The sequence below is a fragment of the Dermacentor andersoni genome, chromosome 4 (genome assembly GCF_023375885.2).
Source record: "Dermacentor andersoni chromosome 4, qqDerAnde1_hic_scaffold, whole genome shotgun sequence".
Lineage (NCBI taxonomy): Eukaryota > Metazoa > Arthropoda > Arachnida > Ixodida > Ixodidae > Dermacentor > Dermacentor andersoni.
Genome location: NC_092817.1, coordinates 215,043,764 through 215,060,623, shown reverse-complemented (window position 1 = coordinate 215,060,623; position 16,860 = coordinate 215,043,764).

Here is a 16,860-nt window from a genome sequence, read left to right as displayed (position 1 = left end):
TACCTGTTGCACAATGTAGACCAATGAAGGCCCAAGCACATGAGGGAAGATGAAAAAGTGAATGCATACATAACTTTCTTTAATGACAAAATGAATGTTTTCTGCATTAATGTCATAATACATACCTGCCAACTTTTACAATTTCATCACAAAATGTCAGATTTCTAGAGGTTGCTTATAATTCTTCTATTAACGCAAATAATTATAATGTGGGCATTTCTTAGGCACTTCAGCATCTGCACATGATCATCATCAGATCGTGTTCTTCATCTTCATCTCTTGTGGGGACCCATCTTAAGATTGATCTGTGCCTTCAGTGTGATCGGTCCACCATGTCTTCGGGGCGTATTAAAAGTCATGCTAAATGCTACGTCACAATAACATTTTTTCATTTGTATCCTAGTAAAGGCAAAAACTGATCTTAACGGATGCAAATATTAACAATGGGCAATTTTCAGAGCCAGACTACTCAGAGCCACTCGGTTATTCAGGGTTACTGGCAGCAGTGCCACAATAAAACGGCAGGTAATATTTTGGCTGACGTTACATGAATATTTTGCAAATAAATATCACAAACATTTGTTTTTCTATGACGCAGATTATGTTTGCTGCGAATATAGAGCAGCATGCCTTTTCATAGCACCTCTACAGAATGAAGTCATGTAAGGTTCCCAAGTGTTGCATAATTCAGTTTCCTAAAATAAGCTTCGCTACAATACAGTCTTGTTATGCAGTGAAGCATATGCAATGTACGGCGGCGAAGCATATTATAGAAGTGGAAAGGGGCCACTGTCACGGGACATATAATGTGTTCCTTAAAGGGACATTAAAGAGAAAAATTATTTCTTCTGCATTAGTAAATTACCTTTCTACAACACCAAAAACACCACTCTTACCAGTATAAAACGCTTGGTAGGCCAGAAAAAGCGCAAAAACGAAAGATGGTAGGCGATGCCTCCTTGAAGTTCCCGCATCTGGTCGCTGTGAAGTCATGGATTTGTATGGTATCTTCTAGGGCCTACTTAATTACATAGCAGTACAGACTGTCTACATTGTGTTTTAAAGGAACCAAATGTGAAGTTTCGGGAATTTTTACTCAGCCAACGCCGCACAAATGCAAAAATATACTTTGGAATCCCTGATGTCACACTGACGCAGCTGCGTCAGGGTTTCGGCAAGAATTTCAGATACTGATACTTCGAACTTCATTTTCACATCTAATAAACAAACTATTGTTTTAAAATGACTGCCTGCAGGGTTCTAAAACAATGCTTTATTAGTCTAAACTGATTTATTGTTTCGCTTTAGTGTCCCTTTAATGATACGTGTGTGCACCCTCCAATTCCTGTCAGTAAAAGCACCAATACACCAATTAATTGTACTAGCAGGCCATCAGAGCTACTTTGGACATGGCTGTGAGCTCTTATTTCAACCACCTTGCAAGGATGTAGCTAATATTCTAGAAATAATAAACACTTAAAAAACATGAACACTATAAACTTTGGCTTAATAAACAAAACGTTACTTTATTACGAGCTAGGGACGCACTTTTCATCCCAGAACATGGGCCTTAAATATCCACAGAAACAGCTTTGAATGGCTGCCAGTACAGTTATTACATGTGTCGGTACTTGTAGTATGACAGGGGACAGTAGGTGTGCGCATGTGTAATTAAGGAACACACATGTCCTGTGACTACGGCTGTATTACGGAAAAACTGACTTTAGGAAACCAAATTATGCAACATTTTTGGACCCTTGCCCAAAGCCAACCAAATTTCTTGCGCGAAAAACAATTATCAGAATTTCTTACTATATTCCAGTGTTTTCTGTCTGCAATGGTAGTACTTTTTGCATATAAAGTTGAAGAGTCTAATATAAATGGTTGTGTGTAAATTGTCTATCAGGATAGCTTAAGCGCCAAGTAGAACACAAAAGGAAGATGACATACAACACAGAAAAGCTTAAATTTGGCCTAGACAGCACAAGATAGCACGAATTTTAGTTCTTGTGTAAATGTATTTTTTTGCATGAGTTGAAAAACCCTGTTCACTTAATGTTGAAGATAAAAGCTATAAGGAAAAGTACACAAATTCTTAAGGAATGAAAATGCACAGGCTAGGCTCATCAGAAAGTAGAAGATTTGCCTTTTAGTGAGAGTTTCTCACAAATTTAAATGTGGTTTGTAATGAGAGCTAATTTTGAATGCTGATAATTCTAAAAATTCTATCACATTGAAGTCATTTAATAAGGATCTAGCTTCTTCCCTTTTTCCTCCAAGTTTGGCGTTGGCATCTAACCAAGTAGACGTAGCAGGATACCGCTGTACAATGGACAGGGAGAACGTGAACATCTACAGGACAAAGGACTCCTGCCAGATAGACTTAGTGGAAGGGCGCTGCACTTACGTGATGGGTGTATTTAATAGCTCATGCAATTCAGAGATGCTCAAACAGTAAACATGTTTAATACCTTGTAGCGGCATGACTATCACCTCTAACACAGGCGAAAAAGATGAGCTCACATGCAGGTAGCGCGAGAATAGATCATGCTAGCGCACTTGACCAAAGCGGCCGCGGGTCAGCCTGCCCCGAGATCCCGTGGCACCATGGCTGGCTGGCCTAAACAAACAGTGGCTACGGCAGCTACTTCTTCGCTCCGCCTCCCTCAAAGTGATGACACAGCTCACCAAGCCCAGCCTTCCCACAACTTGGTGACCAGGACGACTAAGCCCTGCCATGCCAGCATCAGCGCACCAACTTTACCAAGGCGAGTAGTGACGTGGCCTCGCACGGTTTGGCAGACGTCCTGCGATTGTAGGGTGCACGGGAATTCTACACTGACATGCTGGACATCTGGTTGATCCCGCTAAACAATCATTTTCTTCTCAACAAGGTTCCAGGCTCCGGCTCTCAGCCCCTGCTCTGACTTATACAAGGACTCGTGGGCAGCCGTCCTTGCTCACTATGTCACCTTGAGTGCTCACTCTCCTCCAGCTGGTGCTCCATCACAACAGCTCTCGCCATCTATCGTGTCATTCTGCATCTGGTCGTCCCACATCACCTGCGTCCACCCATGCCGGTCGTCCGCATGCGCCGACCCCAGCATCAAACCTCTACTTGGTCTGTGTGCTTCCTCCCCAGCTCAAAGGCAGCTGCTCGACGATTCTTTCCAAGAAATACACTGGGCTAAATGCAAGCGCTTTCGGCTACTCTACAGCTCGTGGCTCTCCTTCCTTAGACGTTCCCACAAGCTGCCTGCTTTTCCACTCGGGGCAACTCACTCATGGCCAATTCAGAGGCTCAGCCACCGACTCAACAAGGCACAAATTTCACTCTCGCTGGCATGGCGTTGCCACAAGCACAACCTTCGTGATGCATTGAGTGACCACTGCAACCCTGATGCTATCGGCATTCGAGATTCCACTGCAAGCAGCAGCAGGCAAGCTTTCCGATGTTGTGCTCACACCTTCCGCGGATGCATGGCCTACCGAAGTTTTGCAGGAGCAACTTTGCCATCCGGTTTCTTCAGCTCGAGAATCACTTCTACGTCAACAACATGAGTGACCAACACGTGCGCTATGTCCACGCAAGCCCCAAGCTGCCAGACGGTCTTTTTTTGGAGCTCCGACTTCTACAGGCCCGTGCATCTACGAGTGCCTGGGGCAGGTTGCGATTTCGCACTCTGGTATCATTGTGGCTGCGCCTCACTCACAACCTATGCTGCCGATGCTGCCTGGTGTATATCTCTCAGATTGCGTGAACCCGACACTACCAATGACGACACCGTCTGCACACTTTACCTGGGCTTTACCATTGGACTTTATTTCAATTGCACTTCGCACTAGGAGATGGGCTCTGTAGCCGCGCGACTATCGCCTCCAACACAGGCAAAGAAGATGGGCTCACGCACAGGCAGAGCAAGAATAGAACATGCTAGTGCACGCGACCTGAACGGCTGCTCCCAAGATCCCGTGACACCATGGCTGGCTGGCTTGCATAAGCCGTGGGTACCTCTTCATGCTGCCTCCCATAAATTGGTGACCAGGATGACCGAACCTAGCCTTCCCACAACTTCTTTGTACATACACCTCTGCTCACAGTGCTTCTTTCGCAAGTCAGGAAAGATTGCCTTAGCCTGCAAGTCATTATTGCATTCATGTAATTAACCATGAGGACTTGTTAATTTGCATTCCAGCAGAAGGGTTAAACATTTACACAAGTCGGAAATCAAAATGGAGCGACTCCCATGCATTATGGGAACCAATGTTAGGGTAACATTTTGCTGGTAACCCAACATTGTTATGATTAACGTGAAGTGTTGCTAGGCGGACCGACATGTTTGTGCAAGATGAACTGTGTGTAACGAAAGCAAGAAGACGTCAGTGACTATGATTGTGTGACACTGACGGGATGATTTCTACTCCGGCCATTTGAAGTCAGCTTACAACACACAGACTGTTACGTTCTACATGTGTACTGGACGAGCATATGAAAGAGAAGCACGGATTGTGAAGTTATCAGTGATTATGTGTTATACAATCGTACATACCTATGGCTATGTCATGTGATGTATGTTAAAACAACGATGGCTTCATAGGTTCCTCAGCCGAAAGCAGTTTTTTAAAAACCCATAAGGGATTTCTTTGAAAAAAAAAAGCTTCATAGCTGAAAAAAATTTTCTCCAGGTCCTGGGATGGAACCCAGGACATTGTGCTAGTCAGGTTGATGAGAATTTTCCTTTTTGTGAACCTTCCTTGATTTTGTGGGCTTCCACAGAACTGATTTGCCATTAATTGGGCTTAGGAGCAGACAAATGGTCGACGGCCCTAACTTTGGCCGCCTAAATGCCTTGGGGTAGCATACAAGAGTTTATAGGCTACTAGCCTGCTTCTAAGGTCACATGCAATTAAAATGAATTATATTAACACATGCAGGATCGTTCTAATAACATATGCCTCCATGAACTCATGCACTGCCCAAGATCATAACACGTGAAAAGCACAGTTCACATTAGTAAGCCTTGCAAAGCGTGCCAAGATGCACACCATGAAATTTATTTGAATTGTTTGAGTGCTTCCTAATAAGGTCATTTAATGGGACACTAAAGGCAAATACGAAGTAGATGCGGCCAATTAAAGTAGCGTTCCATAAACCTCACAGTGCTTGTTTCGTGCCAAGAAAAGACTTAGTTTACGAGAAAATTGCATCTGAAGGGTTCGCATACCTAGAGAGCAATTCAAATCACCTGCTCCTGAGGACAGAGTGGCGACATTGTGCCATCACTGCCCTTCACTCCCATTGGTGAGTAAAACAGTACCTTACAGACGGTGCTACAGTTTTCTGCGCAAAATGCATATGCGCGGCCATGGAGCAACCGAGCAAAGACAGAACGTTGGACTCGCCGCTGCAACTGCTCTTGATCAAGTCGCATGGACTGTTCGGGAATCCCGCAACATCACATAAACGTCGAATTCTCTGTAACTTGCATTTGTGTGAGTATCGCGAGCCAGAAAAGCCAGCTCAGCACTATGTGATAACGAAACTACTAAAACGTGTAAGCGTGGGCGATGCTTTCAAGGGTAACCTCAATGGGTTCTTTTTCCTAAATATCAAATAGAACTAGACGAGTAGCATTTTCTTTCATCTTATAATGCAATGCAGAAATCTTTTTATTACTAGTAGATAAGTCCTAGCGACAGAACTTTAATGAGGAGTGCCTGCATCATCGGGCTGGTACTTTATTGTGCTGGGGCAGCCTCTAATTGTGTCCTGCAGTTACTTCCGTTTATCAATTACTGAAGCTCTGTTCGCAGTAACAGTGATGCCTTCGACGTTCTCGAGCACTTATCTATTACTTTAGCTTGGCTTAATAATTGCCTTTAGTGTCCTTTTAGACACTAGTCCCTATGACCTGCATAGGACTTGCCACAGCAGAGAGGTATTGCGCTGATAACCCCCACAGCACAACACACAAAGTGCTTGGCATGGTTCTTCATACATCCTTGTCTCTCAGTACTCGTGTTACAAAGACACAATTGGGCTAATCACTTCGGTGCGGGAGAAATCACTGGGGCACCATATCTACCAGCCAAGTTTTTCAATTTGTGGCTAATTCTGAGCACATATGGCACGAAGTCATATCTAGTGATATCTGTTGTTTTTATGTCCGATGGTGTGTGCTAGTGAGGAACGCTTCACCTTTAAAAGAACAGATTTGGTAACAGCATGTACAACAAATTGAGTGAAGCTGGATTTCAAATGCCTCTTCATTCAATGAAATCGCATCAACAGGACACTTGCCCCAATTGGGCAAATGGCCAATAAACCACCGTACCACCCTATCTTAGGGCATCAAGGGGCAGCCGAAGTCAGAGCCCTCGAACAGTTGCCTGCTGATGTATTTCATGATGCCTGCAGTTAAGACGTCTGCTGCTGTGGCTGTGAGTGGTAGTGGCTTATGCCAAGGGAATGGGAGGGTGAGTACCACAGTAGCTGAATTGGTAAGCCACCACATGCCTAATGAAGGTGGTGTGGATTCAGCTCCTACCTACAGCAAACTATCTTTTCGTCCACTTTCATTTCCCTTTTCCATACTATTTATAAATCCCGAAAATGCACAATTAATTTACCCTATGCTGTCTCCGAGTTCATTACCTATTTGCATCATCTAGTCAAACAATTATGGCTCAGCTCGATACGGGCTACTTCAGCGTGGAAGATAAGAACGTCCGAGAAGGCCAAAGGAAGTGACTTGGTCGGCAATTGTGGATACTGTTCAGAATCCGCTTTAAAAACATAAAAGGTTTTCAGCTAAACGCATAGCAAATTTGTCATAAAGGTGCTTAGAGTAAATACTCACTAGTGCACTAAACATGAAAGTTTTAGCTAAGTGTGCCCCAATTGCTGACAAGAAATGCGGAAATAAGGTTACTTGTCAATCTAGTATATGCTCCTGACAGTGCAGCTTGCCGGCGAGCGCCGCAACACCTGTCACAGCAGAAGCGCAACTAGGGGACAGATGGGGGGAATAGGCACCCTGCAAGACAGTGCAGTTTGCGGCTTTGAAGCTGGTTGGTGCACAGCATGGTATTGGCGTGTTCAATAAAAGCATGAATCTTTTTAAAAGGCGGGAGCTGACGCGTACGCTTTCGATTCCGCGTTGTGGTACTTGTTGAGTGGTCAGTCCTCACATCACCGGCAACTGTGCTTTCCGTGCTCGTATGTTGACATTTCTAATGGCATTGCCGGACATTTGTGTCATTCTTCTGCCTGTCCGTGAAGAGGCTTGGTTAAGATGTTCTCTTTGCCATATTAGGGCGAGGCACTTGTTTAATAAAGCAAGATTAACATAACATACATGTTTTCTTTAGGTTGTTGCTCCGGGTGATCTGGTGCCTCACTTGATTCCCCCCTTCCCAATGCTTCATAGGCTTCATCGCCTCTCTTGTTTCATGCTGGCGGCCAGACCAGGCTCTAGTTACTTCAGCGTCCAGTGAAGGTATGCGCCTGGGAGCTGCTATTTACATGGAGCAGCAGTGCCTGCCTAACCGGACCCTTTAATCTGATTTGCAACTAGAGACAAGTTTTACATTTAAAATAGTGTGAAGCTTGTCACCAACTTGTGATAGCACTGCAACGCATACTAATAATGCGGCAGAAGTAGACCGTGAGGCAGCCCTATTACAAAAATCTGGACTTATATCTGCCTTCACGCACCCCTAAATCAATTTTCCATTTCGCTTTCCTCAATGGCACTTGGACTATCTTGGACTATCTAGTGACGTAGATTCGCTCGTGGCATGGCTTTCCTCAATGGCACTTGGACTATCTAGTGACGTAGATGCGCTCGTGGCATGTTTTGAAAGCATTGTAAAATCATGTATAGATCGATTTGTTCCTTTGAAAACTAAGAAAAAAAAACAATAACCTTCCCTGGATGAACCGAGAACTGCTGCACTTATCGCGACGTGCTGGCAGACTTCGCACTAAGTGCTCAAACAATCCTCAGGCATGCGTTTTGTACACTCAGGTAAAAAATGAACTGCAGAAAAAAAAGGCCAAAAATTTCTTATATGATGTTCAGTTGCCGAAACTGTTCAAGTCTAACCCCCGTAAATTCTGGTCTTTCATATCTCCTGGCTCTTCTTCTTCCACATCTTTTAAAATCAACAACAGTGTTGTTAACGATCCATTAGAGATTTCAGAAGCGTTTAACACATATTTTCAGTCAGTACTTGCTTCGGATGATTCCAGTCTTTCAACACTTACAACTAACAATTCTTATGCAATTGATGATATCAACATTAGCCTATGTGTTTTGAATCTCGTACTAAACTTAGATACTAAAAAACCAGCCGGCCCTGATGGAATTCCGTATTCCTTTTTAGTACGATTCTCGCTATGGATATCTAAATATCTGTTCATTATATTTCAGAAGTCCCTTAATAGCGGTGTTGTGCCTTCTTCCTGGAAAAGAGCTAAAGAGCTACCTTTATATAAACCTGGTGTCACACAGCTCTCATCTAACTATAGGCCTATTTCTTTAACCCCAACCTCATGCAAAATACTAGAACACATAATCTATAAGCCTATAATAATGTTCCTTGAAAATATTACCCATTGAACATATTTCAGCATGGCTTCAGCATGGTTTTAGTACTGTAACCCAACTTGCGGAGTTCACTCATGACCTTTCCCATTACATCGACTTAGGTAATCAGATTGACACCATTTTCATTGACTTTAGAGCAAAGCTTTCGACACTGTACTACAATCTAAATTTCTTTTGAAACTCCATAATATTCTAAATAACCCTCAGTTATTATCTTGGATTTCCAGTTTCCTTTCTATGCGTTCCCAATTCGTATGCTATGATTCTGCGGATTCATCTGTAGTCGACGTCACCTCAGGGGTCCCACAGGGATCTGTACTTGGCCCTCTACTATTCTTATTGTTTATTAACGACCTTCCAGACCATGTTACTTCAAAAATACGTCTCTATGCAGACGATTGTGTTATGTACAGCCGAGCTGACTCACTCGCTGATCATCAGCGCCTTAAAGATGCCTTTGTTTCATTTTGTGACTGGTCTGCTACCTGGAAAATGAGCATCAATTTTGATAGAACTGTTATAATGTATTTTACTAACAGAAGCAAGCCCGTATGTTTTGATTATATGTGCAACGGTGTACCACTAACACGAGTTTTTCAATACAAATATTTAGGCGTCATTTTTACACCCACCTTGTCTAGGTCCAAACATATAATCACATTTGTAGTAAAGCGCTAAAAAAACTTGGTTACATCCACCGTAATTTGTCTGCTGCTCCGAGGGACACTAAATTAGTAGCATACAAAACATTGATTCGCCCAATTTTAGAATATGCTTCCTCTGTATGAAGCCCATATAAACAATGTGAAATTAATTGTATTGAATTGGTCCAGAGGAAGGCTATTCGTTTTGTTTACCGTCGCTTCAACAGACTTTTCACTGTCAGCTGCTTTGGCAGGAGTGGGTGATGAGAATTTCTGTCACTGCACGGCACTCTGTTCGAACAAGGCCTTCACTGATAAGATGGGAGAAAAGAAAGGTTATAGAGGCAAAAATTGTCACATTGTCACTCAGATATATTCCCTAACGCAATGCCTAAAAGATTTTTTTTTTTTGTTGGACAAGAGGATCAGGCTAAGGCTCAAGACCTATGAGCATTCTATTGCACAGATGAAGGGATTAACCAAACAAGCCCTGCGAAGTCAAGGAAGACCCATACAATGGAAACTTGGCATTTGCTTGAGAGTGGCATGCATGGACCTGCAAACCCACACCGGTCATATTAGCGTGCATCTCACATCTATAACCTAATGCAGGTTCCTGCAATGAACCTACATCGTGTTTGTAAACAAGTTGCGAGGAACATTTGCGCAAACCTGGTACCTCGCATAGCGCCATCAAAAGAAGCAATACTAAATAGCAGCTTAGCAAACTAGCTGGAAGAAATGTAAGAAAATTTCTTGGTCTAGCCAAGCTTTACAACAAAATTGAGCCAGAGTAGAATTATGAGCGGCTGGGCCACGTTCTGCAATATTTGTCTTCATAGTTTACATTGGGGTTGCTCAACATGTTCCTTTTGAACTGTGGCGAGCAGGTGCTCAAGCAAGTCGCGATTCGCTAGCCGCCAAAATCCGACATAAACAAGGGAACAGTATGAACATGAAAGACAAGAAACAGTAGAGGTAAATGCGACGTCGAGTGCGATATAAAAATTGCAACAGCTCACTTACTCAGGCAATATCTGCAACAGCAATCCTACGAAGGACGAAACAATTTTTTTTTTTCGCGATCGATGCACAGCACTAAGCGGCAACTGCGGCAACAAGCACTTGGAACGAGTTTCAACGTTTTTAGCATAAGAGCAAAAAGTTCTGCCAAACTAAGAGCCCACATATGTCCCATTCACATCAGTAAATTCAACAAACAAGAGCAACAGCACTGAAAAACGTAACAGGAGCTGCACAAGATCACACTACCAACCATAAACGCGCTCCAAGGCATAAGGAAACGAGCTGCTCCAGCGTTGCGCCCAAGTGTGGCTCGAGATCGCAATCTCGAACACCATCCGGTTCTTCCAGCGCAACTAACTAGAACAACATTCTATCACACAACACATTAAGAAACCGTAAAATTGTGTTTTAGCTAGGCTGAACAGCTGAAGGAGCTCCAGCAGCGCGCGCAAAACTATAAACCGGAACACGCCATACTTGTTTAAACAACGTCATCACAACTGTGACGTCACTTCCGTGCGTGGCAGCAGCGTTTTAGTATGGCATTTCGCTTTTACCACGCGCGTGTCACCAGTTACCGCCAACCCAAAGGCAACCCAAACACGGTCACCGGGCTGGTACTCGACGAAGCGTCGTCGGAGGTTGTAGTGTCGGCTGTCGGTCCTCTGCTGGTTCTTGATTCGAAGGCGGGCGAGCTGTCGGGCTTCTTCGGCGCGCTGGAGATAGGTAGCGACGTCAAGATTTTCCTCGTCAGTGACGTGCGGCAGCATGGAGTCGAGCGTCGTCGTCGGATTCCTGCCGTAAACCAGCTTCAATGGCGTGATCTGTGTTGTTTCTTGCACCGCCGTGTTGTAAGCGAATGTTACGTACGGCAGGACCGCATCCCACGTCTTGCGCTCGACGTCGACGTACATTGCTAGCATGTCGGCAAGGGTCTTGTTCAGGCGCTCCGTGAGACCATTCGTCTGCGGATGGTAGGCAGTTGTCCTCCTGTGACTTGTCTGGCTGTATTGCAGAATGGCTTGCGTGAGCTCTGCTGTAAAAGCCGTTCCTCTGTCGGTGATCAGGACTTCTGGAGCACCATGTCGCAGCAGGATGTTCTCGACGAAAAATTTCGCCACTTCGGCTGCGCTGCCTTTAGGTAGAGCTTTAGTTTCAGCGAAGCGGGTGAGATAGTCCGTCGCCACGACAATCCACTTATTTCCGGATGTTGATGTCGGAAACGGTCCTAACAAGTCCATCCCGATCTGCTGAAAAGGTCGGTAAGGAGGCTTGATCGGCTGTAGTAATCCCGCTGGCCTTGTCGGTGGTGTCTTGCGTCGCTGACAGTCTCGGCATGTCTTGACGTAACGGGCGACATCGGCGGTTAGGTGCGGCCAGTAATACCTGTCTTGTATCCTCGATAGCGTCCGGGAGAAACCGAGGTGCACAGCGGTCGGATCGTCATGTAGGGCGTGCAGTACTTCTGGACGTAGCGCCGACGGAACAACAAGAAGGTAGTTGGCGCGGACTGGTGAGAAGTTCTTCGTCACGAGTAGGTTGTTTTGAAGCGTGAACGAAGATATTCCACGCTTAAATGCCCTAGGGACAACGTCGGTGTGCCCTTCCAAATACCCGACTAGGGCTTTTAGCTCCGGCTCCCCTCGTTGTTGTTCGGCGAAGTCTTCCGCGCTTATTATGCCAAGGAAGGCGTCGTCATCCTCGTCATCTTGCGGCGGCGGGTCAATGGGGGCGCGTGATAGGCAATCGGCATCTGAGTGTTTTCGTCCGGACTTGTATGTTACAGTGATGTCGTATTCTTGTAGTCTGAGGCTCCACCGTGCCAGCCGTCCTGAAGGGTCCTTTAAGTTAGCTAGCCAACACAACGCGTGATGGTCGCTGACCACTTTGAATGGCCTGCCATAGAGGTAAGGGCGAAATTTCGCTGTAGCCCAAACGATGGCGAGGCATTCCTTTTCGGTTGTAGAATAATTGCCTTCCGGTTTTGACAACGACCGGCTAGCGTAAGCTATCACGTGTTTATGTCCATCTTTTCTCTGGACTAGGACGGCACCGAGGCCTAAGCTACTGGCGTCAGTGTGTATTTCGGTATCGGCGTGCTCGTCGAAGTGCGCAAGTACGGGCGGTGACTGCATGCGTCGTTTGAGTTCTTGAAATGCGTCGGCCTGCGGCGTTTCCCACTTGAACTCGACGTCACATTTAGTTAGCTTTGTCAGCGGCTCAGCGATGCGTGAGAAGTCCTTGACAAATCGCCTGTAGTAGGCACACATGCCAAGAAATCTACGCACTGCCTTTCTTGTCGATGGGCTGCGGGAACTTTACTGGCAGCTGTCTTCTGCGGGTCGGGTCGGACTCCAGACTTGCTGATGACGTGGCCTAGGAACAGAAGCTCACCGTAAGCGAAGCGGCACTTTTCTGGCTTCAGAGTAAGCCCTGATGACTTGATGGCCTCTAGTACTGTCGCAAGCCGCCTCAGGTTATCGTCGAAATTTCCGGCGAAGACGACGACGTCATCCAAGTAAACGAGACAGGTCTGCCACTCCAATCCTGCTAAAACCGTGTCCATCACGCGCTGGAACGTTGCAGGCGCCGAGCACAGTCCGAATGGCATAACCTTGAACTCGTAGAGGCCGTCTGGGGTGATGAAGGCCGTCTTTTCGCGATCTCTTTCGTCGACTTCTATTTGCCAATAGCCAGACTTGAGGTCCATTGACGAGAAGTATTTAGCGTTGCAGAGCCGATCCAATGCGTCGTCTATCCGTGGGAGGGGGTATACGTCCTTCTTGGTGATCTTGTTCAGACTACGATAATCAACGCAGAAACGTAGGTTTCCGTCCTTTTTCTTCACCAGGACAACAGGGGATGCCCACGGGCTTTTCGATGGCTGGATGATGTCGTCGCACAGCATTTCGTCGACTTGTTCTCTTATAGCTTTACGTTCTCGCGTCGAAACTCGGTAAGGGCTCTGGCGGAGTGGTCGAGCGCACTCCTCGGTGATGATGCGATGCTTGGCGACTGGTGTTTGTCGAATCCTCGATGACGTCGAAAAGCAGCCTTTGTATCGTCGGAGCAGACTTCTCAGCTGCTATTGCTTAATCACGGGGAGACTTGGATTAATGTCGTAGTCTGGTTCGGGAACCATGGTCGTCGGGGTAGATACGGCGGAATCCGAGAGGACAAACGCGTTACTGGTTTCCAGAATTTCCTCGATGTACGCGATCGTCGTGCCCTTGTTGATGTGCTTGAACTCCTGGCTGAAGTTTGTCAGCAACACTTCAGTTTTCCCTCCATGCAGTCGAGCGATCCCTCTTGCGACGCAAATTTCACGGTCTAGCAGTAGACGTTGGTCGCCTTCGATGACGCCTTCTACGTCAGCGGGTGTTTTGGTGCCGACCGAAATAACAATGCTGGAGCGAGGCGGGATGCTCACTTGATTTTCGAGCACACTCAAGGCGTGGTGACTACGAGGGCTCTCCGGCTGCATCGATTTATCTTCCGACAGCGTTATTGACTTCGACTTCAGGTCGATGATTGCGCCGTGTTGGTCCAGGAAATCCATACCGAGAATGACGTCTCGTGAACACTGTTGGAGGATAACGAAGGTGGCAGGGTAAGTCTAGTCATGAATGGTTATTCTTGCCGTGCAGATTCCAGTCGGCGTGATGAGGTGTCCTCCAGCGGTCCGAATTTGAGGGCCTTCCCATGCAGTTTTAACTTTCTTCAACTGAGCGGCGATGGGTCCACTCATGACGGAGTAATCGGCTCCTGTGTGCACTAAAGCGGTGACTGCGTGGCCGTCGAGAAGCACGTCGAGGTCGGTGGTTCTTTGTCTGGCATTGCAATTAGGGCTTGGCATCGGATCACGGCTGCGTCGTGTTGAACTGAAGCTGGAACGTCGCGTCGTCAAGTCGTCTTTCGTCGGTGTAGTCTTGACTTCCCGATTTCGTCGGGACGGCGGCGTGTCGTTATGTCGTCGAGGTAGTTTCTTCGGTGTCTTCGTCGGCGGCGGAGGATCTTCGTCAGTTCGACGAACAGCAACCGCACCTCCATCGGTTGCTGCTTTTAGTTTTCCGGATATGGGCTCGCCGACCGGCCCCGAGCTGGGCCAGTGTATGGTCGGCGCTGCGGCGACAGGTAGCGGCCTGGTGATGGCGAACGCGACGGTCGTCGAGAGCTCCACTGAGTAGCGGCGAGGTAGTCGGCGATATCCCGGGGGCGTTCACGTTGCTGCGGGCGCGGAGCGTTCACGGCGAAACCTCGCATCTACCGGTGTGTACATCGTCGGTAGACGTGACCCGCTTCTCCGCAGTAGCAGAGCGGGCGTTGGTCAGGAGCGCGCCAAATGCCCGTCTTCCTCGCGTAGGTGCGCTGGACGACGGGTGGTCGTGCTGGCGGCGGCGGACGACGGAACTGCGGCGTGACAGGGCCCTGGCGCGGTCGCGGAGGGGGACCTTGACGGCGCGCGACGGCGGCGTAGGTCATCGCTTGCGGCTCAGGCTGCGGCGATTCAGGGGCTACTCCAAGTTGTTGTTGGAGCTCCTCACGCACTGCGTCGGCAATCGAAGCCACTTGAGGCTGTGATGATGGGAACAGCTTTTATAGCTCCTCCCGCACGACAGCTCGGATAGTCTCGCGTAGGTCGTCGGTGGCCAGTGACTGAACTCCGGCGTAGATTGTCGAGTTCGTGTGGCGGTCGAATTGCCGGTTTCGCATCTCGAGTGTCTTCTCGATGCTGGTGGCCTCGCGAAGAAACTCGTCGACGGTCTTCGGTGGGCTTCGTACCATTCCGGCAAAAAGTTCCTCCTTCACACCACGCATCAGCAGGCGGACTTTCTTCTCCTCGGCCATATCCGGGTCGGCGTGGCGGAACAAACGGCTCATTTCTTCCGTAAAGATGGCAACGTTCTCGTTTGGTAGCTGCACTCGGGCGTCCAGCATAGCTTCGGCCCTTTCCTTGCGCACGACGCTTGTAAAGGTGCGCAGGAAGCCGCTACGGAACAGGTCCCACGTTGTCAAGGTCGACTCCCTGTTCTCAAACCACGTTCTGGCGGCGTCTTCTAAGGCGAAGTAGACATGCCGCAGCTTGTCGTGGGCGTCCCAGTTGTTGAATGTCGCAATTCGTTCGTAGGTCTCCAGCCAGCATTCTGGGTCGTCAGTCGCTGCTCCATAAAAGGTCGGTGGGTCCCGAGGTTGTTGTAGGATAACGGGGGACGCTGGGGCAGCCATTGGGGTTGTCTTGACCACGATCTTCTTTGTCGTCTCAGGTAGAAGTCCGTGCTCTGGGGGCAGTCCTTGCAGTCTGCGGCTAGCACGCTGGTCTTGGGCGATGTTGGTTTTGTCCTCGGGCTTCGGGCTTGGATCGCGGCTTTGCGGGGGCGTTCGGTACATGAACGCACAAGCACCTCCACCAGATGTCACGTGGTAGTGACGGTGAAGAAAGCAGCAATACGGTGGAATACAAAACTAGCTTTTATTGGGCGAACCTGTGCCCACAAAAACAGGCTACACTTATAGCACAACGATAGCGGCGAACACGGTCGGCGATCGTCGGAAATCTGATCAGCGGGTCAAGCGCGTCGGCTTTTAAAGAACAGTCGTCGAATGTTCCAGACTAATCGTTCGGACCCGCGTGCCTTCCACAAAGTTCTACGCCATTCGCGTCAGGTGATGAAATCAGATAACATATAAGGTTCGGCGACAACAGACAGCGGATAGAAGCATCGATAACTTTCCAGAAACTTCGGATACATGCAGGCGCGTCCCACGCTGTGCGATTACATTTGTTAGGCGGCGAAACATGGTTGCCCGATAAAGATAAGTACACGTGTCAATATATATATATAGTTTTTTTCCTCCACTGTGAATCAATGTAATTCCTGTACACGTACCACAACACTCTCCCAACCCAATTACTTTCGGTTTACTTTCTTCCATATTTCTCAGGATCTGACTCGGTCGAACACCCTCTCGAGGCGATAGGGCTGCGTGCAATGGCTGTGTGTGTGTGTCTTCAATTTATTCTGGTTAGAAGGTATTGTTGTTTGTAGCAGAAAAAGCTCAGGCATGCGCTATCCGAGCCGCATAGTTTGCTGCGCTGACGGTCTCGAGTGACCTAGTGCAAGTCGATGGCAGCGACACGCCCGGATGGGCGATAGGTTGAGGCTGTATGAGCCAACGTGCTTAGACATACGTCAGTTTCGCATCTCCCTATGCGAGCCAATTGGCCGACGTGGCCGCAACGGGTGTCACTGAAACTACCGGCGCTGCAGTCGCGTCTTTCGTCATGCGCCTCGCGTCGTCTGCTCCTGCTGCGACGCGTCGTTTGCACCAACTGGCCTGCAGGCGCTTATCCGTCGGTAAATGTAGTTTAGATACGCAGTCTTAGTTTTGTGAGAAACCTGCCGCGCGCATAAGTAACGGGGACTTCACGGTGTCTGCACTATCGGCGCTGCAGTGACGCATCTGTCACGCAGCGCGCATCGTCTACTCCTGCGATGTCATCTCTGCGGTGGGTCGTTTTCTGCAACTGGCCTGTGCCGTTCGCTCTTTGACGACTGTGCTTCGGCTGCCCGCACAAT